Genomic DNA, 24,772 nt, shown 5'->3' on the forward strand with positions numbered 1-24,772 from the left:
CCGCCCCTTCCCTAGTTGGACTGTCTACATATTGTTTTAAGAAGCCCTCCTGGATGCTCCTTACAAACTCCGCCCCGTCTAAGCCCCTGGCACTAAGTGAGTCCCAGTCAATATTGGGGAAGTTGAAGTCTCCCATCACCACAACCCTGTTGTTTTTACTCTTTTCCAAAATCTGTCTACCTATCTGCTCCTCTATCTCCTGCTGGCTGTTGGGAGGCCTGTAGTAAACCCCCAACATTGTGACTGCACCCTTCTTATTCCTGATCTCTACGCATATAGCCTCACTGCCCTCTGAGGTGTCCTCTCGCAGTACAGCTGTGATGTTCTCCCGAACCAGTAGCGCAACTCCGCCTCCCCTTTTACATCCCCCTCTATCCCGCCTGAAACACCTAAATCCTGGAACGTTTAGCTGCCAATCCTGCCCTTCCCTCAACCAGGTCTCTGTAATGGCAACAACATCATAGTTCCAAGTACTAATCCAAGCTCTAAGTTCATCTGCCTTACCCGTAATACTTCTTGCATTAAAACATATGCACTTCAGGCCACCAGATCCTTAATAACTTCCCAAACAACATCCAGAAGACAAAAGAAACACCTTTTAACAGAAGCACATCAGGTTTACACTCACTACTGAGAACATTTATAATTCTGAATTCACCAAATGATCAAGAGATAGTCTTTTCATGGCAGAGAGATCAACAGTACACCTGCTCTGTCTGGCTTCAGCTCCAACACTGAAACGAAACCAAAAAGACACAGACACATCCAAGCTTTTCTCAAAGTGAAACTAAAAAGCAGAGCCAGAGCCCAGCTCCACCCACACTCTGACATCACTGCAGTAAGATGGGCAGACAAACATTTCTTAAAGCGACATTCTCATGACAGGGGTTACGGGGAGAAGGCAGGAGAATTGGGGAGGAGAAAAATATCAGCATTGATTGAATGGTGGAGCAGACTCGATGGGCCGAGTGGCCTAATTATGCTCCTATGTCTTATGGTCTTATGATGCGGGGTGTCGCTGGGCGGGGCCCAGCATTTGTTACCCATCCCTAATTGTCCATGATCTGAGAAGTTTTGCTGGGGTCCATTTCAGTTAAGAGTTGACCACATTGCTGTGTGTGTGTGGGGGGGGGGGGAAGGGGGGGGGACTCTGGAGTCACATGTAGGCAGACCGGGGTAAGGCCGGCAGATTTCCATCCCCAAGTCGTGAACCAGATGGGTTTTTTCACGACGATCGACGATGGTTGTCACGGTAACCGTTACAGAGGTGAGCTTTATAATTCCAGATTTTATTTGTGGAATTTATAACCTGGGGTGGGGGTCTCTGGGTTACTAGGTCAGTGACATGACCACGACACCACTGCTTCCCCAGACTCAAGGGCCTTCTCCTACCAAACAACAGGGGAAACATTTAGTGGTGTGTCATGTGAGAGTACCCTTTAAGAAATGGGTGTTTAAGAAATGTTCCTTTAAGAAATGGAGCTGCTCATGTTACTGGAGTGATGTCAGAGTGTGGGTGGAGCTGAGCTCCATTTCTGCTTTTTAGTTTCAGTTTGAGAAAAGCTTGGGTGTGTCTGTGAGCTGCACCGCTGTTGATCTCTGCCATCCAAAGACTATCTATAGATCATTTAGGTGAACTCAGAATTGTAAAAAAGGGTCTCAGTATTGAATATAAATCTAATGTGCTTCTGTTTGAAGGTTTGTTAAGTCTTTTGGATGTTAAAAGGACAGCTTACAGATTACTTAGTGTTGTATTCTTTGGGGGTTGTATTTGAATTGATGGTTGCTAAGATGTTCACCGCATGTTTTAAAAAGGTTAACTTGAGTTCACAGAATAAACATTGTTTTGTTTTAAAAACCACTGGTCCATTTCTGCTGTACCACACCTGTAGAGTGGGCCGTGTGCTCCCCATACCACAATCTATTAAAAGTTGTGGGTCAGGTGAACTCCATGATACACTTTGGGGTTCTCTAAACCCTGGCCCATAACAAGTGACGCAAGTGTTGGCACTGACCCATTTGACCCCCTTGCTTTGATTTGCTGTTGGTGTCTGTGTTTGTAGCGAGGTGAGGGTCAGGAAGCTGGACCGGGGGTGAAATCTGGAGATGATAGTGGTTATGTTGGTGTAGCGGGGATGTGAGGGACCATCACCATGCGGTTAACCTGGTGCGCCTGTTGCCTGGGAGTGCTAGCAGCGAGGGAGCTCTGCCCCCTGACACTGTTCCTGATCATCCTCTTCTTCCTGCCCCTCCCCCAGCAGCATTTCCCACTGCCCCGGGCTGTCAGTGAAGATGATGAACTCACGGATCATGCAGGAGACATTTACTAATCTGCAGATTGAGATTGGACTGAAGCCTACCGATTGGCCCAGACAGTGAATGTGCCACAGGTTAACTGACTGCATGTTTGTTGATGATCCTGGAAATGTGCGCCCTCTGGGACAGTGTGCCCTCTGGGACAGTGTGTCCTCTAGGGCAGTGTGTACTCTGGGACAATGTGTCCTCTGGGGCAGTGTGTCCTCTGGGGCAGTGTGTACTCTGGGACAGTGTGTCCTCTGGGGCAGTGTGTCCTCTGGGGCAGTGTGTACTCTTGGACAGTGTGCCCTCTGGGACAGTGTGCCCTCTGGGACCGTATGGCTTCTGGGACAGTGTGCCCTCTGGGACAGTGTGCCCTCATGGAAAGTATGGCTTCTGGGACAGTGTGGCCTCTGGGACAGTGTGGCCTCTGGGACAGTGTGCCCTCTGGGACAGTATGCCCTCTGGGACAGTATGGCTTCTGGGACAGTGTGGCCTCTGGGACAGTGTGCCCTCTGGGACAGTGTGCCCTCTGGGACAGTATGGCTTCTGGGACAGTGTGCCCTCTGGGACAGTGTGCCCTCTGGGACAATATGCCCGCTGGGACAGTGTGCCCTCTGGGACAGTATAGCTTCTGGGACAATGTGCCCTCTGGGGCAGTGTGCCCTCTGGGACAGTGTGCCCTCTGGAACAGTGTGGCCTCAGGGACAGTGTGGCGTCTGGGGCAGTGTGCCCTCTGGGACAGTGTGCCCTCTGGGACAGTATGGCTTCTGGGGCAGTGTGGCCTCTGGGACAGTGTGCCCTCTGGAACAGTGTGCCCTCTGGGACAGTTTGGCTTCTGGGGCAGTGTGCCCTCTGGGGCAGTGTGCCCTCTGGGACAGTATGGCTTCTGGGGCAATGTGGCCTCTGGGGCAGTGTGCCCTCTGGAACAGTGTGTCCTCTGGGACAGTATAGCTTCTGGGGCAGTGTTCCCTCTGGGGCAGTGTGCCCTCTCGGACAGTGTGCCCTCTGGGACAGTATAGCTTCTGGGACAGTGTGGCCTCTTGGACAGTGAGCCCTCTGGGACAGTGTGCCCTCTGGGACAGTGTGCCCTCTGGGACAGTATGGCTTCTGGGACAATGTGGCCTCTGGGACAGTGTGCCCTCTGGGACAGTATAGCTTCTGGGGCAGTGTTCCCTCTGGGGCAGTATAGCTTCTGGGGCAGTGTTCCCTCTGGGGCAGTGTGCCCTCTCGGACAGTGTGCCCTCTGGGACAGTATAGCTGCTGGGGCAGTGTTCCCTCTGGGTCAGTCAGTGTTATTATGGTGAGTGTCGCCAGGGGGGGTCAGTCAGTGTTATTGTGGTGTGTGTCGCCAGGGGAGGTCAGTCAGTGTCATTATGGTGAGTGTCGCCAGGGGAGGTCAGTCAGTGTTATTATGGTGAGTGTCGCCAGGGGGGATCAGTCAGTGTTATTATGGTGAGTGTCGCCAGGGGAGGTCAGTCAGTGTTATTATGGTGAGTGTCGCCAGGGGAGGTCAGTCAGTGTTATTATGGTGAGTGTCGCCAGGGGAGGTCAGTCAGTGTTATTATGGTGAGTGTCGCCAGGGGAGATCAGTCAGTGTTATTATGGTGAGTGTCGCCAGGGGGGGTCAGTCAGTGTTATTATGGTGAGTGTCGCCAGGGGAGGTCAGTCAGTGTTATTATGGTGAGTGTCGCCAGGGGGGGTCAGTCAGTGTTATTATGGTGAGTGTCGCCAGGGGAGGTCAGTCAGTGTTATTATGGTGAGTGTCGCCAGGGGAGGTCAGTCAGTGTTATTATGGTGAGTGTCGCCAGGGGAGGTCAGTCAGTGTTATTATGGTGAGTGTCGCCAGGGGAGGTCAGTCAGTGTTATTATGGTGAGTGTCGCCAGGGGAGGTCAGTCAGTGTTATTATGGTGAGTGTCGCCAGGGGAGGTCAGTCGGTGTTATTATGGTGAGTGTTGCCAGGGGAGGTCAGTCAGTGTTATTATGGTGAGTGTCGCCAGGGGAGGTCAGTCAGTGTTATTATGGTGAGTGTTGCCAGGGGAGGTCAGTCAGTGTTATTATGGTGAGTGTCGCCAGGGGAGGTCAGTCGGTGTTATTATGGTGAGTGTTGCCAGGGGAGGTCAGTCAGTGTTATTATGGTGAGTGTCGCCAGGGGAGGTCAGTCAGTGTTATTATGGTGAGTGTCGCCAGGGGAGGTCAGTCAGTGTTATTATGGTGAGTGTTGCCAGGGGAGGTCAGTCAGTGTTATTATGGTGAGTGTCGCCAGGGGAGGTCAGTCAGTTATTATGGTGAGTGTCGCCAGGGGAGGTCAGTCAGTGTTATTGTGGTGAGTGTCGCCAGGGGAGGTCAGTCAGTGTAATTATGGTGAGTGTCGCCAGGGGGGGTCAGTCAGTGTTATTATGGTGAGCGTTGCCAGGGGAGGTCAGTCAGTTATTATGGTGAGTGTCGCCAGGGGAGGTCAGTCAGTGTTATTATGACGAGTGTCGCCAGGGGAGGTCAGTCAGTGTTATTGTGGTGAGTGTTGCCAGGGAGGGTCAGTCAGTGTTATTATGGTGAGTGTCGCCAGGGGAGGTCAGTCAGTGTTATTGTGGTGAGTGTCGCCAGGGGAGGTCAGTCAGTGTTATTATGGTGAGTGTCGCCAGGGGAGGTCAGTCAGTGTTATTATGGTGAGTGTCGCCAGGGGAGGTCAGTCAGTGTTATTATGGTGAGTGTCGCCAGGGGAGGTCAGTCAGTGTTATTATGGTGAGTGTCGACAGGGGAGGTCAGTCGGTGTTATTATGGTGAGTGTCGCCAGGGGGGGTCAGTCAGTGTTATTATGGTGAGCGTTGCCAGGGGAGGTCAGTCAGTTATTATGGTGAGTGTCGCCAGGGGAGGTCAGTCAGTGTTATTATGGTGAGTGTTGCCAGGGGGGGTCAGTCAGTGTTATTATGGTGAGTGTTGCCAGGGGGGGTCAGTCAGTGTTATTATGGTGAGTGTCGCCAGGGGAGGTCAGTCAGTGTTATTATGGTGAGTGTCGACAGGGCAGGTCAGTCGGTGTTATTATGGTGAGTGTCGCCAGGGGGGGTCAGTCAGTGTTATTATGGTGAGCGTTGCCAGGGGAGGTCAGTCAGTTATTATGGTGAGTGTCGCCAGGGGAGGTCAGTCAGTGTTATTATGGTGAGTGTTGCCAGGGGGGGTCCGTCAGTGTTATTATGGTGAGTGTTGCCAGGGGGGGTCAGTCAGTGTTATTATGGTGAGTGTCGACAGGGGAGGTCAGTCGGTGTTATTATGGTGAGTGTCGCCAGGGGGCGTCAGTCATTGTTATTATGGTGAGCGTTGCCAGGGGAGGTCAGTCAGTTATTATGTTGAGTGTCGCCAGGGGAGGTCAGTCAGTGTTATTGTGGTGAGTGTCGCCAGGGGAGGTCAGTCAGTGTTATTATGGTGAGTGTCGCATGGGGGGGGTCAGTCAGTGTTATTATGGTGAGTGTCGCCAGGGGAGGTCAGTCAGTGTTATTGTGGTGAGTGTCGCCAGGGGAGGTCAGTCAGTGTTATTATGGTGAGTGTCGCCAGGGGGGGTCAGTCAGTGTTATTATGGTGAGTGTCGCCAGGGGGGGTCAGTCAGTGTTATTATGGTGAGTGTCGCCAGGGGGGGTCAGTCAGTGTTATTATGACGAGTGTCGCCAGGGGAGGTCAGTCAGTGTTATTATGGTGAGTGTCGCCAGGGGAGGGCAGTCAGTGTTATTATGGTGAGTGTCGCCAGGGGGGGTCAGTCAGTGTTATTATGGTGAGTGTCGCCAGGGGAGGTCAGTCAGTGTTATTGTGGTGAGTGTTGCCAGGGGAGGTCAGTCAGTGTTATTATGGTGAGTGTCGCCAGGGGGGGTCAGTCAGTGTTATTATGGTGAGTGTTGCCAGTGGAGGTCAGTCGGTGTTATTATGGTGAGTGTCGCCAGGGGTGGTCAGTCAGTGTTATTATGGTGAGTGTCGCCAGGGGAGGTCAGTCAGTGTTATTATGGTGAGTGTCGCCAGGGGGGGTCAGTCAGTGTTATTATGGTGAGTGTCGCCAGGGGAGGTCAGTCAGTGTTATTGTGGTGAGTGTTGCCAGGGGAGGTCAGTCAGTGTTATTATGGTGAGTGTCGCCAGGGGGGGTCAGTCAGTGTTATTATGGTGAGTGTCGCCAGGGGAGGTCAGTCAGTGTTATTGTGGTGAGTGTTGCCAGGGGAGGTCAGTCAGTGTTATTATGGTGAGTGTTGCCAGGGGAGGTCAGTCAGTGTTATTATGGTGAGTGTTGCCAGGGGAGGTCAGTCAGTGTTATTGTGGTGAGTGTCGCCAGGGGAGGTCAGTCAGTGTTATTATGGTGAGTGTTGCCAGGGGAGGTCAGTCAGTGTTATTATGGTGAGTGTCGCCAGGGGGGGTCAGTCAGTGTTATTATGGTGAGTGTCGCCAGGGGGGGTCAGTCAGTGTTATTATGGTGAGTGTCGCCAGGGGAGGTCAGTCAGTGTTATTATGGTGAGTGTCGCCAGGGGAGGTCAGTCAGTGTTATTATGGTGAGTGTCGCCAGGGGAGGTCAGTCAGTGTTATTGTGGTGAGTGTCGCCAGGGGAGGTCAGTCAGTGTTATTATGGTGAGTGTCGCCAGGGGAGGTCAGTCAGTGTTATTATGGTGAGTGTCGCCAGGGGAGGTCAGTCAGTGTTATTGTGGTGAGTGTCGCCAGGGGAGGTCAGTCAGTGTTATTATGGTGAGTGTCGCCAGGGGAGGTCAGTCAGTGTTATTATGGTGAGTGTCGCCAGGGGAGGTCAGTCAGTGTTATTATTGTGAGTGTCGCCAGGGGAGGTCAGTCAGTGTTATTATGACGAGTGTCGCCAGGGGAGGTCAGTCAGTTATTATGGTGAGTGTCGCCAGGGGAGGTCAGTCAGTGTTATTATGGTGAGTGTCGCCAGGGGGGGTCAGTCAGTGTTATTATGGTGAGTGTCGCCAGGGGAGGTCAGTCAGTGTTATTGTGGTGAGTGTCGCCAGGGGAGGTCAGTCAGTGTTATTTTGGTGAGTGTCGCCAGGGGGGGTCAGTCAGTGTTATTATGGTGAGTGTTGCCAGTGGAGGTCAGTCGGTGTTATTATGGTGAGTGTCGCCAGGGGAGGTCAGTCAGTGTTATTATCGTGAGTGTCGCCAGGGGAGGTCAGTCAGTGTTATTATGGTGAGTGTCGCCAGGGGAGGTCAGTCAGTGTTATTATGGTGAGTGTCGCCAGGGGAGGTCAGTCAGTTTTATTATGGTGAGTGTCGCCAGGGGAGGTCAGTCAGTTTTATTATGGTGAGTGTCGCCAGGGGAGGTCAGTCAGTGTTATTATGGTGAGTGTCGCCGGGGGAGGTCAGTCAGTGTTATTATGGTGAGTGTCGCCGGGGGAGGTCAGTCAGTGTTATTATGGTTAGCGCCGCCGGGGGACGTCGGTCAGTGTTATTGTGGTGAGTGTCGCCAGGGGAGGTCAGTCAGTGTTATTATGGTGAGTGTCGCCAGGGGAGGTCAGTCAGTGTTATTATGGTGAGTGTCGCCAGGGGAGGTCAGTCAGTGTTATTATGGTGAGTGTCGCCAGGGGAGGTCAGTCAGTGTTATTATGGTGAGTGTCGCCAGGGGAGGTCAGTCAGTGTTATTATGGTTAGCGCCGCCGGGGGACGTCGGTCAGTGTTGTGATGATGAGGGATGCCGGGGGCGGTCCGTCAGTGTTGTGATGATGAGCGTCGCCGCGGGAGGACGGCCACGGTTGCCCGGGTGATCGCTTTGAGCTCTCCGACTCTCCTCCCTCGGACAGGGACGCAGGACGCGTCTCGAGCCGGCCTGCCCCGCCTACTTCTGCCTATTGGCGCCCTCTGCACCAATAAGCAGGCTGCCCCCTAGCCCCGCCCCTTCCCCTCTGATTGACGGCAGCTTCGGCCATTGGCAGCATTGCTCCGGTCCCCGGGCGGCCAATGGGGTCGTGCCGAGGGGGCGGGAGGAGGCGCACGAGGACAGGCTGGGCTCGGGCTCTCGACTCCGGCGGCAGCAGAGGCGGCTGAGGTAAGCTGGAGAGCCGAGGCCGGCTGGCGGCGCCGGTGCCGGGCTGGGGACACGGGACACTCCCCTCGGGAAGCGCCACCAAACTTACCCGGCAGCAGGGGCGTCCTGAGCGGCAGGTAGAGGTGCCCCAGCCGCCACCTCACCCGCTCAGGGTGCAACCTGGAGCTGCTCCCCCTGCAACCCTGATCTGCTCCCCCTGCAACCCTGATCTGCTCCCCTGCAACCCTGATCTGCTCCCCCTGCAACCTGGAGCTGCTCCCCCTGCAACCCTGATCTGCTCCCCCTGCAACCCTGATCTGCTCCCCCTGCAACCTGGAGCTGCTCCCCCTGCAACCTGGAGCTGCTCCCCCTGCAACCCTGATCTGCTCCCCCTGCAACCCTGATCTGCTCCCCCTGCAACCCTGATCTGCTCCCCCTGCAACCCTGATCTGCTCCCCTGCAACCCTGATCTGCTCCCCCTGCAACCCTGATCTGCTCCCCTGCAACCCTGATCTGCTCCCCCTGCAACCCTGATCTGCTCCCTCTGCAACCCTGATCTGCTCCCCTGCAACCCTGATCTGCTCCCCCTGCAACCCTGATCTGCTCCCCCTGCAACCTGGAGCTGCTCCCCCTGCAACCTGGAGCTGCTCCCCCTGCAACCCTGATCTGCTCCCCCTGCAACCTGGAGCTGCTCCCCCTGCAACCTGGAGCTGCTCCCCCTGCAACCCTGATCTGCTCCCCCTGCAACCTGGAGCTGCTCCCCCTGCAACCCTGATCTGCTCCCCCTGCAACCCTGATCTGCTCCCCTGCAACCCTGATCTGCTCCCCCTGCAACCCTGATCTGCTCCCTCTGCAACCCTGATCTGCTCCCCTGCAACCCTGATCTGCTCCCCCTGCAACCTGGAGCTGCTCCCCCTGCAACCCTGATCTGCTCCCCCTGCAACCCTGATCTGCTCCCCCTGCAACCTGGAGCTGCTCCCCCTGCAACCCTGATCTGCTCCCCCCTGCAACCCTGATCTGCTCCCCCTGCAACCTGGAGCTGCTCCCCCTGCAATCCTGATCTGCTCCCCTGCAACCCTGATCTGCTCCCCCTGCAACCCTGATCTGCTCCCCTGCAACCCTGATCTGCTCCCCCTGCAACCCTGATCTGCTCCCCTGCAACCCTGATCTGCTCCCCCTGCAACCCTGATCTGCTCCCCCCTGCAACCCTGATCTGCTCCCCCTGCAACCTGGAGCTGCTCCCCCTGCAACCCTGATCTGCTCCCCCTGCAACCCTGATCTGCTCCCCCTGCAACCCTGATCTGCTCCCCCTGCAATCCTGATCTGCTCCCCCTGCAACCCTGATCTGCTCCCCCTGCAACCCTGATCTGCTCCCCCTGCAACCCTGATCTGCTCCCCCTGCAATCCTGATCTGCTCCCCCTGCAACCCTGATCTGCACCCCCTGCAACCCTGATCTGCTCCCCCTGCAACCCTGATCTGCTCCCCTGCAACCCTGATCTGCTCCCCTGCAACCCTGATCTGCTCCCCTGCAACCCTGATCTGCTCCCCTGCAACCCTGATCTGCTCCCCTGCAACCCTGATCTGCTCCCCCTGCAACCTGGAGCTGCTCCCCCTGCAACCCTGATCTGCTCCGCCTGCAACCCTGATCTGCTCCCCCTGCAACCCTGATCTGCTCCCCTGCAACCCTGATCTGCTCCCCTGCAACCCTGATCTGCTCCCCTGCAACCCTATTCTGCTCCCCTGCAACCCTGATCTGCTCCCCCTGCAACCCTGATCTGCTCCCCTGCAACCCTGATCTGCTCCCCCTGCAACCTGGAGCTGCTCCCCCTGCAACCTGGAGCTGCTCCCCCTGCAACCCTGATCTGCTCCCCTGCAACCCTGATCTGCTCCCCCTGCAACCCTGATCTGCTCCCCCTGCAATCCTGATCTGCTCCCCCTGCAACCCTGATCTGCTCCCCCTGCAACCCTGATCTGCTCCCCCTGCAATCCTGATCTGCTCCGCCTGCAACCCTGATCTGCCCCCCCTGCAACCCTGATCTGCTCCGCCTGCAACCCTGATCTGCTCCCCCTGCAACCCTGATCTGCTCCCCTGCAACCCTGATCTGCTCCCCCTGCAACCTGGAGCTGCTCCCCCTGCAACCCTGATCTGCTCCCCTGCAACCCTGATCTGCTCCCCCTGCAACCCTGATCTGCTCCCCCTGCAATCCTGATCTGCTCCCCCTGCAACCCTGATCTGCTCCCCCTGCAACCCTGATCTGCTCCCCCTGCAATCCTGATCTGCTCCGCCTGCAACCCTGATCTGCTCCCCCTGCAACCCTGATCTGCTCCCTCTGCAACCCTGATCTGCTCCCCTGCAACCCTGATCTGCTCCCCCTGCAACCTGGAGCTGCTCCCCCTGCAACCCTGATCTGCTCCCCCTGCAACCCTGATCTGCTCCTCCTGCAACCCTGATCTGCTCCCCCTGCAACCTGGAGCTGCTCCCCCTGCAACCTGGAGCTGCTCCCCCTGCAACCCTGATCTGCTCCCCCTGCAACCCTGATCTGCTCCCGCTGCAATCCTGATCTGCTCCCCCTGCAATCCTGATCTGCTCTCCCTGCAATCCTGATCTGCTCCCCCTGCAACCCTGATCTGCTCCCCCCTGCAACCCTGATCTGCTCTCCCTGCAATCCTGATCTGCTCCCCCTGCAACCCTGATCTGCTCCCCCCTGCAATCCTGATCTGCTCCCCCTGCAACCCTGATCTGCTCCCCCTGCAACCTGGAGCTGCTCCCCCTGCAACCCTGATCTGCTCCCCCTGCAACCTGGAGCTGCTCCCCCTGCAACCCTGATCTGCTCCCCTTGCAACCTGGAGCTGCTCCCCCTGCAACCCTGATCTGCTCCCCCTGCAACCCTGATCTGCTCCCCCTGCAACCCTGATCTGCTCCCCCCTGCAACCCTGATCTGCTCCCCCTGCAATCCTGATCTGCTCCCCCTGCAACCCTGATCTGCTCCCCCTGCAACCCTGATCTGCTCCCCCTGCAACCCTGATCTGCTCCGCCTGCAACCCTGATCTGCTCCCCCTGCAACCCTGATCTGCTCCCCCTGCAACCCTGATCTGCTCCCCCTGCAATCCTGATCTGCTCCCCCTGCAACCCTGATCTGCTCCCCCTGCAACCCTGATCTGCTCCCCCTGCAACCCTCACCTGCTCTCCCTGCAATCCTGATCTGCTCTCCCTGCAATGCTGATCTGCTCCGCCTGCAACCCTGATCTGCTCCCTCTGCAATCCTGATCTGCTCCCCCTGCAACCCTGATCGGCTCCCCCTGCAATCCTGATCTGCTCCCCCTGCAACCCTGATCTGCCCCCCCTGCAATCATGATCTGCTCCCCCTGCAACCCTCACCTGCTCCCCCGCAACCCTCATCTGCTCCCTCTGCAACCCTCATCTGCTCCCTCTGCAATCCTGATCTGCTCCCCCTGCAATCCTGATCTGCTCTCCCTGCAATCCTGATCTGCTCCCCCTGCAATCCTGATCTGCTCCCCCTGCAATCCTGATCTGCTCCCCCTGCAACCCTGATCTGCTCCCCCTGCAACCCTGATCTGCTCCCCCTGCAATCCTCATCTGCTCCCCCTGCAATCCTGATCTGCTCCCTCTGCAATCCTGATCTGCTCCCCCTGCAACCCTCATCTGCTCCCCCTGCAATCCTGATCTGCTCCCCCTGCAACCCTCATCTGCTGCCCCTGCAATCCTCATCTGCTCCCCCTGCAATCCTGATCTGCTCCCCCTGCAATCCTGATCTGCTCCCTCTGCAATCCTGACCTGCTCCCAGTGCAATCCTGATCTGCTCCTTCTGCAATCCTGATCTGCTCCCCCTGCAATCCTGATCCGCTCTCTCGGCAATCCTGATCTGCTCCCAGTGCAATTCTGATCTGCACCCAGTGCAATCCTGATCTGCTCCTTCTGCAATCCTGATCGGGATCCCAGTGCAATCCGGATCATCTCCCCCTGCAATCCTGATCAGCTCCCAGTGCAATCCTGATGGGCTCCCTCTGCTATCCTGATCCGCTCCTTGTGTAATCCTGATCTGCTCCCTGTGTAATCCTGATCTCCCTGTGTAATCCTGATCTGCTCCCAATGCAATCCTGATCTGCTCCCTGTGTAATCCTGATCTGCTCCCAATGCAATCCTGATCTGCTCCCAATGCAATCCTGATCTCTCTGTGTAATCCTGATCTGCTCCCAATGCAATCCTGATCTGCTCCCCGTGTAATCCTGATCTGCTCCCAATGCAATCCTGATCTGCTCCCTGTGTAATCCTGATCTGCTCCCAATGCAATCCTGATCTGCTCCCAGTGCAATCCAAATCGGCTCCCTCTGCAGTCCTGATCTGATTGCCTGGTGCAGCTCCGGTGTTGGTGCAGACTTAGTCTAGTCCTCGCCTCGGTGCAGACTCAGTGTTGCTGCAATCTCGGCCTTGTGCTGATGTAGTTGTGGTCTGGTGTTGACTGCGGATCTGGTTTGTAGCGTCCTTGTCTGTCCTGCTAATTCAATCTCCCCTGCTGCAGATGTCATTTGCTATTGCTCGGAGTCCTGGTACAGTCCTGCCCGCTGTTCAAGTGAAGATCTGACCTGGTAACAGTTCACTGTTCAGTTAGGGTGTGTGCGAAGGGGCAGGAAGAGTTCCAAATTAAATCACCACCTTTCCTGACTGCCTTCGTGTTACCAGGGCACGCCTGTCGTTTAGTATTGGAAAAGTTTCAATTTCCTCCAATTAAAGTAAAACCAGGGCCTTCAGCCCTCGCCACAAACTCTCTTCCCCAACCACAGATCCTGACTCCCTCCCTGGCCACAGTCTCAGGCTCAGTCACACAGTTGGTTGCCGTACCCAGCACGCTGACCCTGCGTTGAGCTTCTGACTCTGGCACGGTAGCACACTGGTTAGCACTGTTGCTTCACAGTGACCAGGGTCCCGGGTCCGATTCCCGGCTCGGGTCACTGTCTGTGCGGAGTCTGCTCATTCTCCCCGTGTCTGCGTGGGTTTCCTCCGGGTGCTCCGGTTTCCTCCCACAAGTCCCGAAAGACTTGGTTGGGTGAATCGGACATTCTGAATTCTCTGTATATCCGAAGAGGCGCCGGAATGTGGCGACGAGGGGATTTTCACAGTAACTTCATTGCAGTGTTAATGTAAGCCTACTTGTGACACGAATAAAGATTGTTATCGTGCTGTCCAACTGTTTCGCCCTCTGTAATAATCGCTCACCTCTGCCCCACCTCGCTCTGTCGTTGCTGAATCCCTTTGTCACGTCCAGGCATGACTATTGCATTGCTCTGCTGACCTCCCCGTCCCCTCTTCCACCCTCCATATAGTTGTACTTAGCCCTGTTCTGACCCGCACCAGGTCCCATTCGCCCATCTCCACTGCGTCGAGTTCCGTTCTGCCAAGACTTTTAATTTAAAATTAGACTCCGTGTCCAAATCCTTTCATGTCACAACACCTCCCAGTCCTCATAACTGCCTCTGGTGCTACAACACTCCCTGAGCTCTCCGCGCTTCCAAATCTTGCGCATCTCCCCATTCCCTACCTTTGGATTGGATTTTGTTTATTGTCACGTGTACCGAGGTGCAGTGAAAAGTATTGTTCTGCGAGCAGCTCAGACAGAGCATTCGGAAAAGAAAATACATAATAGGGCAGACATAAAGTACACAATGTAAAGAACATCGACACAGGCATCGGCTGATGATGTGTGGAGAGATCAGTTCAGTCCATAAGAGGGTCATTTAGGAGTCTGGTGACAGTGGGGAAGAAGCTGTTTTTGAGTCTGTTCGTGCGTGTTCTCAGCCTTCTGTATCTCCTGCCCGATGGAAGAAATTGGAAGAGTGAGTAAGCCGGGTGGGAGGGGTCTTTGATTATGCTGCCCGCTTTCCCCAGGCAGCGGGAGGTGTAGATGGAGTCAATGGATGGGAGGCAGGTTCGTGTAATGGACTGGGCGGTGTTCACGACTCTCTGAAGTTTCTTGCGGTCTTGGGTCGAGCAGTTGCCATACCAGGCTGTGATGCAGCCTGATAGGATGCTTTCTATGGTGCATCTGTAAAAGTTGGTAAGGGTTAATGTGGACATGCCGAATTTCCTTAGTTTCCTGAGGAAGTATAGGCGCTGTTGTGCTTTCTTGGTGGTAGCGTCGACGTGGGTGGACCAGGACAGATTTTTGGTGATGTGCACCCCTAGAAATTTGAACCTGCTAACCATCTCCACCTCGGCCCCGTTGATGCTGACAGGGGTGTGTACAGTACTATTTATAGATTGTTGTCGCTGCACCACTCCACCAGGTTCTCTATCTCCCTCCTGTATTCGGACTCATCGTTATTCGGGATCCGGCCCACTATGGTCGGAGAGTTTTTTGATTAGGCTGCCCGCTTTCCCCAGGCAGCGGGAGGTGCAGAAGGAGGCCATTCAGCCCATTGAGTCTACATTGGCTCTTGGAAAGAGCACCCTACTTCAGCCCACACCTCCACCCCATTCCCATAACCCAGCAACCTCATCTAACCTAAGGGCAATTTAGCACGGCCAATCCACCTAACCTGTGGAGTGTGGGAGGAATCCGGAGCACCCGGAGGAAACCCACGCACACACGGGGAGGATGTGCAGACTCCGCACAGACAGTGACCCAAGCCGGGAATCGAACCTGGGACCCTGGCACTGTGATGCCACAGTGCTAACCATTATGCTACCGTGCTGCCCAGTTGTCTGGTGTGCTAATCGGATTGAATACAAAAGGATTTGTGTTTTGGAGGGGGCGAGTGTGTGTGTGAGAGAGAGAGTCCAATGTAATCTCGTTGCATTACCGCGAGCACAAAGAGGAACAGTTAAAGTTGAACACATTTTGGATTAACCCCCAGTTTGCCCGATACGGGATGACAAAGCAGCGATAAACCTCAGGGAACGAGAGCACTGAGTATTGTTTGTACTGGGCACGCTGAGGGAAAGTTTCAATGCTGAAACTGGTGACCGGGTTGGCTGAGCGATCCTGGGATGAATTCTCCACCGGCGGGATTCTTGTCAGTGGTTGGAAGACGGGTTCCTGTGATGGACTGGGCTGTGTTCACAACTCTGTAGGAGGCCAATGCTTTTGACCACCTCGATCCCAGTTTCTGGAATATGCTTCCTGAACCTTGAAGCCCACCCCTCTCCCCAAATCGCCCCCCCCCCCCACCCTCTACGGCACCATCTGTTTTATACCCTGTGACTTGCTGCAGCCAACCGGGGTAGGCTATTCCACACGCAAGGTCTTCATAAGAATCCCGACAGTGCAGAAGGAGACCATTCGGCCCATTGAGTCCACACTCACCCTCTGAATGAGCACCCTCCCTCGACTCACTCCCCCACTTTATCCCTGTAACCCCACTAACCTAACCCGCACATCGTTTGGACACGAAGGGCAATTTATCACGGCCAATCCACCCAACCTGCACATCAAGGGCAGCACGGTAGCATTGTGGATAGCACAAATGCTTCACAGCTCCAGGGTCGCGGGTTCGATTCCGGCTTGGGTCACTGTCTGTGCGGAGTCTACACATCCTCCCCGTGTGTGCGTGGGTTTCCTCCGGGTGCTCCGGTTTCCTCCCACAGTCCAAAGATGTGCAGGTTAGGTGGATTGGCCATGATAAATTGCCCTTAGTGTCCAAAATTGCCCTTAGTGTTGGGTGGGGTTACTGGGTTATGGGGATAGGGTGGAGGTGTTGACCTTGGGTAGTGTGCTCTTTCCAAGAGCTGGTGCAGACTCGATGGGCCGAATGGCCTCCTTCTACACTGTAAATTCTATGATCTTTGGACTGTGGGAGGAAACGGGAGCACCCGGAGGAAACCCACGCACACACGGGGAGGATGTGCAGACTCCGCACAGACAGTGACCCAAGCCGGAATCGAACCTGGGACCCTGGCACTGTGAGGGTGGCGGTGCTAACCAATGTCCAAGGGGGTGCTTTTGCTAACATTGTTGGGGAGGTTTTAAAGTAATGTGGCAGGGGGATGGAAACCAGATTAGGAAGTTAGAGGTCAGTAAAGAGGCAGCAACTGTAGCCAGTATGGTAGTAAATAATAAACTCAATGTGACTAAGGGGAAGAGTAGACAGGGAAGAGATGATAAACGCAAAGGGACAGGTGGTCTGAGGTGCATTTGTTTTAATGCGAGAAGTGTAGCAGGTAAGGAAGATGAATTTAGGACTTGGATTAGTACTTGGGAATATGATGTTATTGGTATTACGGAGACTTGGTTTTTTTTTTCTATAGATTTAGAGTACCCAATTATTTTTTTCCAATTAAGGGGCAATTTAGCGAGACCAATCCACCTACCCTGCACATTTTTGGGTTGTGGGGGCGAAACCCACGCAAACACGGGGAGAATGTGCAAACTCCACACGGACAGTGACCCAGAGCCGGGATCGAACCTGGGACCTCAGCGCTGTGAGGCAGCAGGGCTAACCCACTGCGCCACCGTGCTGCCCCTACGGAGACTTGTTTGAGGGAAGGGCATGACTGGCAACTAAATATCCCAGGGTATAGATGCTTCAGGAGGTATAGAGAGGGAGGTAAAAGGGGTGGAGGAGTTGCATTACTGGTCAGAGATGATATCACAGCTGTGATTAAGGGGAGCACATTGGAGGTTTCGAGCACAGGCAATGTAGGAGCAATAGGGTGGTCGTGATGGGAGATTTTAACTTCCCCAACATTGAATGGGACTCGTGTAGTGTTGGAGGTTGGATGGAGCAGAATTTGTAAGGAGCATCCAGGAGAGTTGTTTTAAGCAGTATGTAAATAGTCCAACTCGGGAAGGGGCCATACTGGACCTGGTATTGGGGAATGATCCCGGCCAGGTGGTTGAAGTTTCAGTCGGTGATTACTTTGGGAATAGCGATCACAATTCCGTAAGTTTTAGAATACTCATGGACAAAGACGAGAGTGGTCCTAAAGGAAGAGTGCTAAATTGGGGAAAGGCCAAGTATAACAACATTCGGCAGGAGCTAGGGAATGTGGATTGGGCTCTTTAAGGGTAAATCCACATTTGAAATATGGGAGTCTTTTAAGGAAAGGTTGATTAGAGTGCAGGACAGACATGTCCCTGTGAAAATGAGGGATAGAAATGGCAAGATTGGGGAACCATGGATGACGGGTGGAATTGTGAGACTAGCTAAGATGAAAAAGGAAGCATACATAAGATCTAGGCGACTTAAAACTGATGAAGCTTTGGAGGAATATCGGGAAAGTAGGACAAATCTTAAACGCGCAATAAAGAGGGCTAAAAGGGGTCATGAAATATCTTTGGCTAACAGGGTTAAGGACCGGCCACAGTCCTTAGCAAGAGGGTAACTAGAGAAAGGATTGGCCCACTCAAAGACAAAAGAGGGGATTTATGCGTGGAGTCAGAGGAAATGGGTGAGATTCTTAATGAGTACTTTGCATCGGTATTCACCAAGGAGAGGGACATGACGGATGTTGAGGCTAAGGATGGATGTTTAAATACTCTAGGTCAAGTCGGCAAAAGGAAGAGGGAAGTTTTGGGTATTCTAAAAGGCATTAAGGTGGACAAGTCCCCAGGTCCGGATGGGATCTATCCCAGGTTACTGAGGGAAGCGAGGGACAAAATAGCTGGGGCCTTAACAGATATCTTTGCAGCATCCTTGAGCACGGGTGATGTCGCGGCGGACTGGAGAATTGCTAATGTTGTCCATTTGTGTTCAGAGGGGTAGTAGGGATAATCCAGGGAATTATAGACCTGTGAACTTGACGTCAGTGGTAGGCAAACTGTTGGAGAAGATACTGAGGGATAGGATCTATTCACATTTGGAGGAAAATAGACTTATCAGTGACAGGCAGCATGGTTTTGTGCAGGGAAGGTCATGTCTTACAAACCTAATAGAATTCTTTGAGGAAGTGACAAAGTTAATTGATGAGGGAAGGGCTGTAGATGTCATATACATGGACTTCAGTAAGGCGTTTGATAAAGTTTCCCATGGCAGGTTGATGGAAAAAGTGAAGTCGTATGGGGTTCAGGGTGTACTAGCTAGATGGATAAAGAACTGGCTGGGCAACAGGAGACAGAGAGTAGTGGTGGAAGGGAGTGTCTCAAAATGGAGAAAGGTGACGAGTGGTGTTCCACAGGGATCTGTGCTCGGACCACTGTTGTTTGTGATATACATAAATGATCTGGACGAAGGTATAGGTGGTCTGATTAGCAAGTTTGCAGATGATACTAAGATTGGTGGAGTTGCAGATAGCGAGGAGGACTGTCAGAGAATACAGCAAAATATAGACAGATTGGAGAGTTGGGCAGAGAAATGGCAGATGGAGTTCAATCCAGGCAAATGCGAGGTGATGCATTTTGGAAGATTTAATTCAAGAGCGGACTATACGGTCAATGGAAGAGTCCTGGGGAAAATTGATGTACAGAGAGATCTAGGAGTTCAGGTCCATTGTACCCTGAAGGTGGCAACGCAGGTCGATAGAGTGGTCAAGAAGCCATACAGCATGCTTGCCTTCATCGGACGGGGTATTGAGTACAAGAGTCGGCAGGTCATGTTACAGTTGTGTAGGACTTTGGTTAGGCCACATTTGGAATACTGCGTGCAGTTCTGGTCGCCACATTACCAGAAGGATGTGGATGCTTTCGAGAGGGTGCAGAGGAGGTTCACCAGGATGTTGCCTGGTATGGAGGGTGCTAGCTATAAAGAAAGATTGAGTAGATTAGGATTGTTTTTGTTGGAAAGACGGAGGTTGAGGGGGGACCTGATTGAGGTCTACAAAATCATGAGAGGTATGGACAGGGTGGATAGCAACAAGCTTTTTCCCAGAGTGGGGGTGTCAATCACAAGGGGTCACGATTTCAAGGTGAGAGGGGTAAAGTTTAAGGGAGATGAGCGTGGAAAGTTTTTTACGCAGAGGGTGGTGGGTGCCTGGAACGCTTTGCCAGCGGAGGTGGTAGAGGCGGGCACGATAGCATCATTTAAGATGCATCTAGACAGATACATGAACGGGCGGGGAACAGAGGGAAGTAGAAGACAGGTTTAGATAAAGGATCTGGATCGGCGCAGGCTGGGAGGGCCGAAGGGCCTGTTCCTGTGCTGGAATTTTCTTTGTCCCGTGTGTTCCGTCTGCACTGCCTGAGTTGGAGAAATGGAGTCGCGCAGGATTCTACTTTTCGCGACAGCTCGCGCCCCGGATTCTGTCCGGAAGCACAGACCCAGATTGATGTAACCTCTTCCCTAACCTCACACCGTCCCACAGCGATGTCCGGTGGTCAGTTGTTCGGCAGTGCCGATCCTGTTGGTGACTTCAGCAGCTGGTTTGACCCTGTAAAGCTGCATTGAGACTCCCACCACCACATTGAGAATCAATTTAAATCCCATCCCCTAACTCTCTACCCCCACAACTCTGCCGCTCCGTCCTCTCCCAGGACAGGTCTTTTGTGTGTCTGACTGCGGGGACCTTTGGGACACTGTCTTCCCGATCCCTTGACAACCTGTCTCGACAAAGGTCAAGGGTTGAAACGTTGCCCAGGGTCACCGGGCCTTGCATCTGGACTCGGCCTCATCCGAAAGCGAGCCCGTTGTTGGCCTGTCAGACTCGGTTTAGTATCCGAGGCGAGGGCGGCACTAGGAGCCAAGCTGATGCTTGAGGCTTTTCCAGAGGATGGATTACATTGGTTAAACTGAGCCCAAGCTCTCATATTCCCGTCGCTCCCAGCACCACAGCAGTAGACGCACAAAGCACCGCTCCCAGTTGTCTGGTGTGCTACTTGGATCGAATGCAAAAGGATTTGTGTTTTGGAGGGGCGAGTGTGTGTGTGTGAGAGAGAGAGAGTCCCGTGTAATCTCGTTGCATTACCACGAGCACAAAGAGGAGCAGTTAAAGTTGAACACGTTTTAGATTAACCCCCAGTTTGCCCGATAGGGATCATAAAGCAGCGATAAACCTCAGGGAGCAAGAGAGAGCACTCACTAAACATTGTTTGGACTGTGCACGCTGAGGGAAAGTTTCAATGGTGGTGGGGCAGCACGGGTGGCGCAGTGGGTTAGCACTGCTGCCTCACAGCGCCGAGGTCCCAGGTTCGATCCCGGCTCTTGGTCACTGTCCGTGTGGAGTTTGCGCACTCTCCCCGTGCCTGCGTGGGGTTTGCCTCCACAACCTAAAGATCATAGATTATCATAGAATTTACAGTACAGAAGGAGGCCATTCGGCCCATCGAGTCTGCACCGGCTCTTGGAAAGAGCATCCTACCCAAGGTCCACACCTCCACCCTATCCCCATAACCCAGTAACTCCACCCAACACTAAGGGCAATCTTGGACACTAAGGGCAATTTATCATGGCCAATCCACCTAATCTGCGCATCTTTGGACTGTGGGAGGAAACCGGAGCACCCGGAGGAAACCCACGCACACACGGGGAGGATGTGCAGACTCCACACAGACAGTGACCCAAGCCGGAATCGAACCTGGGACCCTGGAGCTGTGAAGCAACAGTACTATCCACAATGCTACCGTGCTGCCCCATGTGCAGGGTGGGTGGATTGGCCACGCTAAATTGCCCCTTTATTGGAAAAAATGAATTGGGTCGCCTAAATTTACATTAAAAAAAAAGAAGAAATTGGTGGCGGGGGTTGGGTGATATCCTGGGATGAATTCTCCACCGGCGGGATTCTGTGTTCTGCCGGCAGCATGGAGTGGCTACAGTGGGAAGTTCTATTCGCCAGCAGTGGGAATGGAGAATCCTGCTTCCAATGTCGGCATGCTGCCGAGAAACTGGTGGCTGGAGAGGCAGAGAATTCGCCCCCCCCCCTCCAAATCAGGAGTGGCACAGTGGTTATCACCGCAGCCTCACAGCGCCAGGGTCCCAGGTTCGATTCCCGGCTTGGGTCACTGTCTGTGTGGAGTCTGCACGTCCTCCCCGTGTCTGTGTGGGTTTCCTCTGGGCGCTCCGGCTCGTACAATCGGACCCTTCGTTCAAAGTCGTTGAAATCGATTGTAAAGAGCTGAGTGAGGTTCCTGCGGAACTCCTCGAGTGACCGAATATCGGGGGTTCTGCCATCCCAATCCATAGCTCTCACCGGCAGGGGTTTATAATAATAATAATCTTTTTATTCTCACAAGTATGAAGTTACTGTGAAAAGCCCCGAGTCGCCACATTCCAGCGCCTATTCGGGGGAGGCCGGTACGGGAATTGAACCCGCGCTGCTGGCCTTGTTCTGCATCACAGACCAGCTGTCTAGCCCACTGAGCTAAACCGGCCCAGTGACTCTGACCCCTGGTGTGAACTGCAAACACACCAGATGGCGGCCACACTATGACAAGTTGGAAACTGAGTCACTGGTCCCACAACGCACAGCTTCCGCCTCTGTCGTTCCCACTGTGGCCGGTCCGGTAGACTTTCTGGTCAGTCATGTTTTTTATAAACTCCGTTCGAGTCCATGTCCTCGAGCTTTTCACCCCCCCCCCCCCCGGGCCTGAAGTTTGATCTTTTTAAAGGTGGGGTTAAATTTGCTGCCACTCCCCCCGTTTCAAATGCTAACAGCTCGCTGTAATTTTTTTAAAAAGGCTCCTCATTTCCTCCCTCCCCAGTCCCCCCTGGTTATTTTAGCTGAACGAGGGGCTGGCATGGTGGCAGAGCGGTTAGCACCACTGCCTCACAGCGCCAGGGTCCCAGGTTCAATTCCCGGCTTGGATCACCATCTGTGCGGAGTCTGCACGTTCTCCCCGTGTCTGCGTGGGTTTCCTCCGGGTGCTCCGGTTTCCTCCCACAGTCCAAAGATGTGCAGGTTAGGTGGATTGGGCGTGCTAAATTGCTCCTTAGTGTCCAAAGATGTGCAGGTTAGGTGGATTGGCTGTGCTAAATTGCCGCTTAGTGTCCAAAGATGTGCAGGTTAGGTGAATTGGCCGTGCTAAATTGCCCCTTAGTGTCCAAAGATGTGCAGGTTAGGCGGATTGGCCGTGCTAAATTGCTCCTTAGTGTCCAAAGATGTGCAGGTTAGGTGGATTGGCTGTGCTAAATTGCCCCTTAGTGTCCAAAGATGTGCAGGTTAGGTAGATTGGCCGTGTTAAATTGCCCCTTAGTGTCCAAAGATGTGCAGGTTAGGTAGATTGGCCGTGCTAAATTGTCCCTCAGTGTCCAAAGATGTGCAGGTTAGGTGGATTGGCCATGTTAAAATTGCTCTTTGATGTCCAAAGATGTGCAGGTTAACTGGGGTCTCAGGGATAGGGCGGCGGACTGAGCCCACATCGGGTGCTCTTGCGGAGGATCGGTGCTGACCCGGTGGGCCGAATGGCCTCCTTCTGCACTGTAGGGATTTGATGATCCAGGTGGGGGGCGGGCACAAAAACGTCATGTCCCTCAGTTAAAGAGGGGGGAAATGCTCGAGGCTTCGAGTCTGGCGCAGAGCCGCTCTTGGTCCCTTTGTTATGAGGGGCAGGGAGATCCCAAAGGGGCAGGTTTGTCATGGGGGAAAATGGAACTGCTGGACATGCTGCCCTCCTGTGTGACCGAGGAGAGCGCGTTGACCCAGAAACGCTCAACGTGACCATGGATCAAAGATGAGACTCGACATTCGGGCACTTGCCGCAGTCCTTGAGGGCCAGTGCCGCATTTGAACGATCGCTGGAACGAAATTAATTCTGCAGCTTGTGACAACGGAGCAGATGTTTAGTCTCACACGGAGGCCTGACTGAAGATAACCCTGGGTGCAGATTGCTTGGGGGGGGGGGGGGGGGGGGGGGGTGAGTGGAGCGGAGTGGGAGTGAGGAAGAATCAGACAGTGAACTCTCTGTCTTGTTTGTTCCAGCATTTTGCGGCCCAACAAGCTGAGCCTTCTGCTGTCGTCCCTCCTTCTGGCAAGATGAAAGGCGGTGGTGGCTGGATTCCAGAATGCTTGCAGGGTTTGACCCTTTGCACTGAGGCATTTGCAGTGCCCCGGTTAAGGGGTGAGAGGGGTGTCTATCTCTGACTTACTTTTCGCTTTGCTTTCCACCCTGCTCCATAGAATTCCGACAGTGCAGAATGAGGCCATTCGGCCCATTGAGTCCGCACCGACCCTCCAAAACACCATCCTGCCCAGGCCCACTCCCCTGCCCTATCCCCGTAACCCCACCTAACCTGCACATCTTTGGACACTAAGGGCAATTTAGCGCAATTTAGGGCAATCCACCTAACCTGCACATCTTTGGACACTAAGGGGCAATTTAGCATGGCCAATCCACCTAACCTGAACATCTTTGGACACTAAGGGACAATTTAGCACGGCCAATCCACCTAACCTGCACATCTTTGGACACTAAGGGACAATTTAGCACGGCCAATCCACCTAACCTGCACATCTTTGGACACTCAGGGACAATTTAGCACGGCCAATCCACCTGACCTGCACATCTTTGGACACTAAGGGGCAATTTAGCACGGCCAATCCACCTAACCTGCACATCTTTGGACACTCAGGGACAATTTAGCACGGCCAATCCACCTGACCTGCACATTTTTGGACACTAAGGGACAATTTAGCGTGGCCAATCCACCTAACCTGCACATCTTTGGACACTAAGGGACAATTTAGCACGGCCAATCCACCTAACCTGCACATCTTTGGACACTAAGGGACAATTTAGCACGGCCAATCCACCTGACCTGTACATCTTTGGACACTAAGGGGCAATTTAGCACGGCCAATCCACCTAACTTGCACATCTTTGGACACTTAAGGTACAAACTCCACACAGGCAAAGAACAAAGAAATGTACAGCACAGGAACAGGCCCTTCGGCCCTCCAAGCCCGTGCCGACCATGCTGCCCGACTAAACTACAATCTTCTACACTTCCTGGGTCCGTATCCTTCTATTCCCATCCTATTCATATATTTGTCAAGATGCCCCTTAAATGTCACTATCGTCCCTGCTTCCACCACCTCCTCCGGTAGCGAGTTCCAGGCACCCACTACCCTCTGCGTAAAAAACTTGCCTCGTACATCTACTCTAAACCTTGCCCCTCTCACCTTAAACCTATGCCCCCTAGTAATTGACCCCTCTACCCTGGGGAAAAGCCTCTGACTATCCAAGTCACCCAAGGCTGGAATCGAACCCGGTTCCTTGGCGCTGTGAGGCAGCAGTGCTAACCACCGTGCCGCCTTGTCCGAATTCCATACGGTTTGATGAGATCCCCTTTCATTGTTCTAAACTCCAGGGAACAGAGGCCTAGTTGTTGCGATTTCTTCCCAACTCCCCTACTCTTCCAAGTGTGGCACTGTGATTTTTTACTTTGTGCCGTATGTGGGCATTTTTTCCCATCCCTGATTGAATTGAGTGGCTTGCGACATGATATTCGTCAACCAGATGGGTTTTAACCACAATCGATCCCTCACTTTCTCAAAGATTGAATCCACGTTTCACCATCTGCCGTGGTGAGATTCAAAGCCAGGTCCCCTAGATCTCTGCGTTACTAATCCGCCGGCATCATCGCCTCCCGC

The 24,772-nt window shown here is 53.8% G+C and overlaps 1 protein-coding gene across 3 annotated transcripts in view; it reads left to right on the forward strand.

Moving 5' to 3' along the window:
• The first annotated feature begins 8,219 nt into the window (after nucleotides 1-8,219).
• Nucleotides 8,220-24,772, forward strand: part of LOC140399972 (pyruvate carboxylase, mitochondrial-like) — a 445,397-nt gene continuing 428,844 nt past the window's right edge. For all 3 annotated transcript variants that reach the window (XM_072489467.1, XM_072489471.1, XM_072489470.1), the window contains exon 1: nucleotides 8,220-8,318. The gene's annotated coding sequence lies outside the window, so the exon portion shown is untranslated. The remainder of the gene's footprint in view (nucleotides 8,319-24,772) is intronic.

This window comes from Scyliorhinus torazame, chromosome 24, assembly GCF_047496885.1.
Source record: "Scyliorhinus torazame isolate Kashiwa2021f chromosome 24, sScyTor2.1, whole genome shotgun sequence".
Taxonomy (NCBI): Eukaryota; Metazoa; Chordata; class Chondrichthyes; order Carcharhiniformes; family Scyliorhinidae; genus Scyliorhinus; species Scyliorhinus torazame.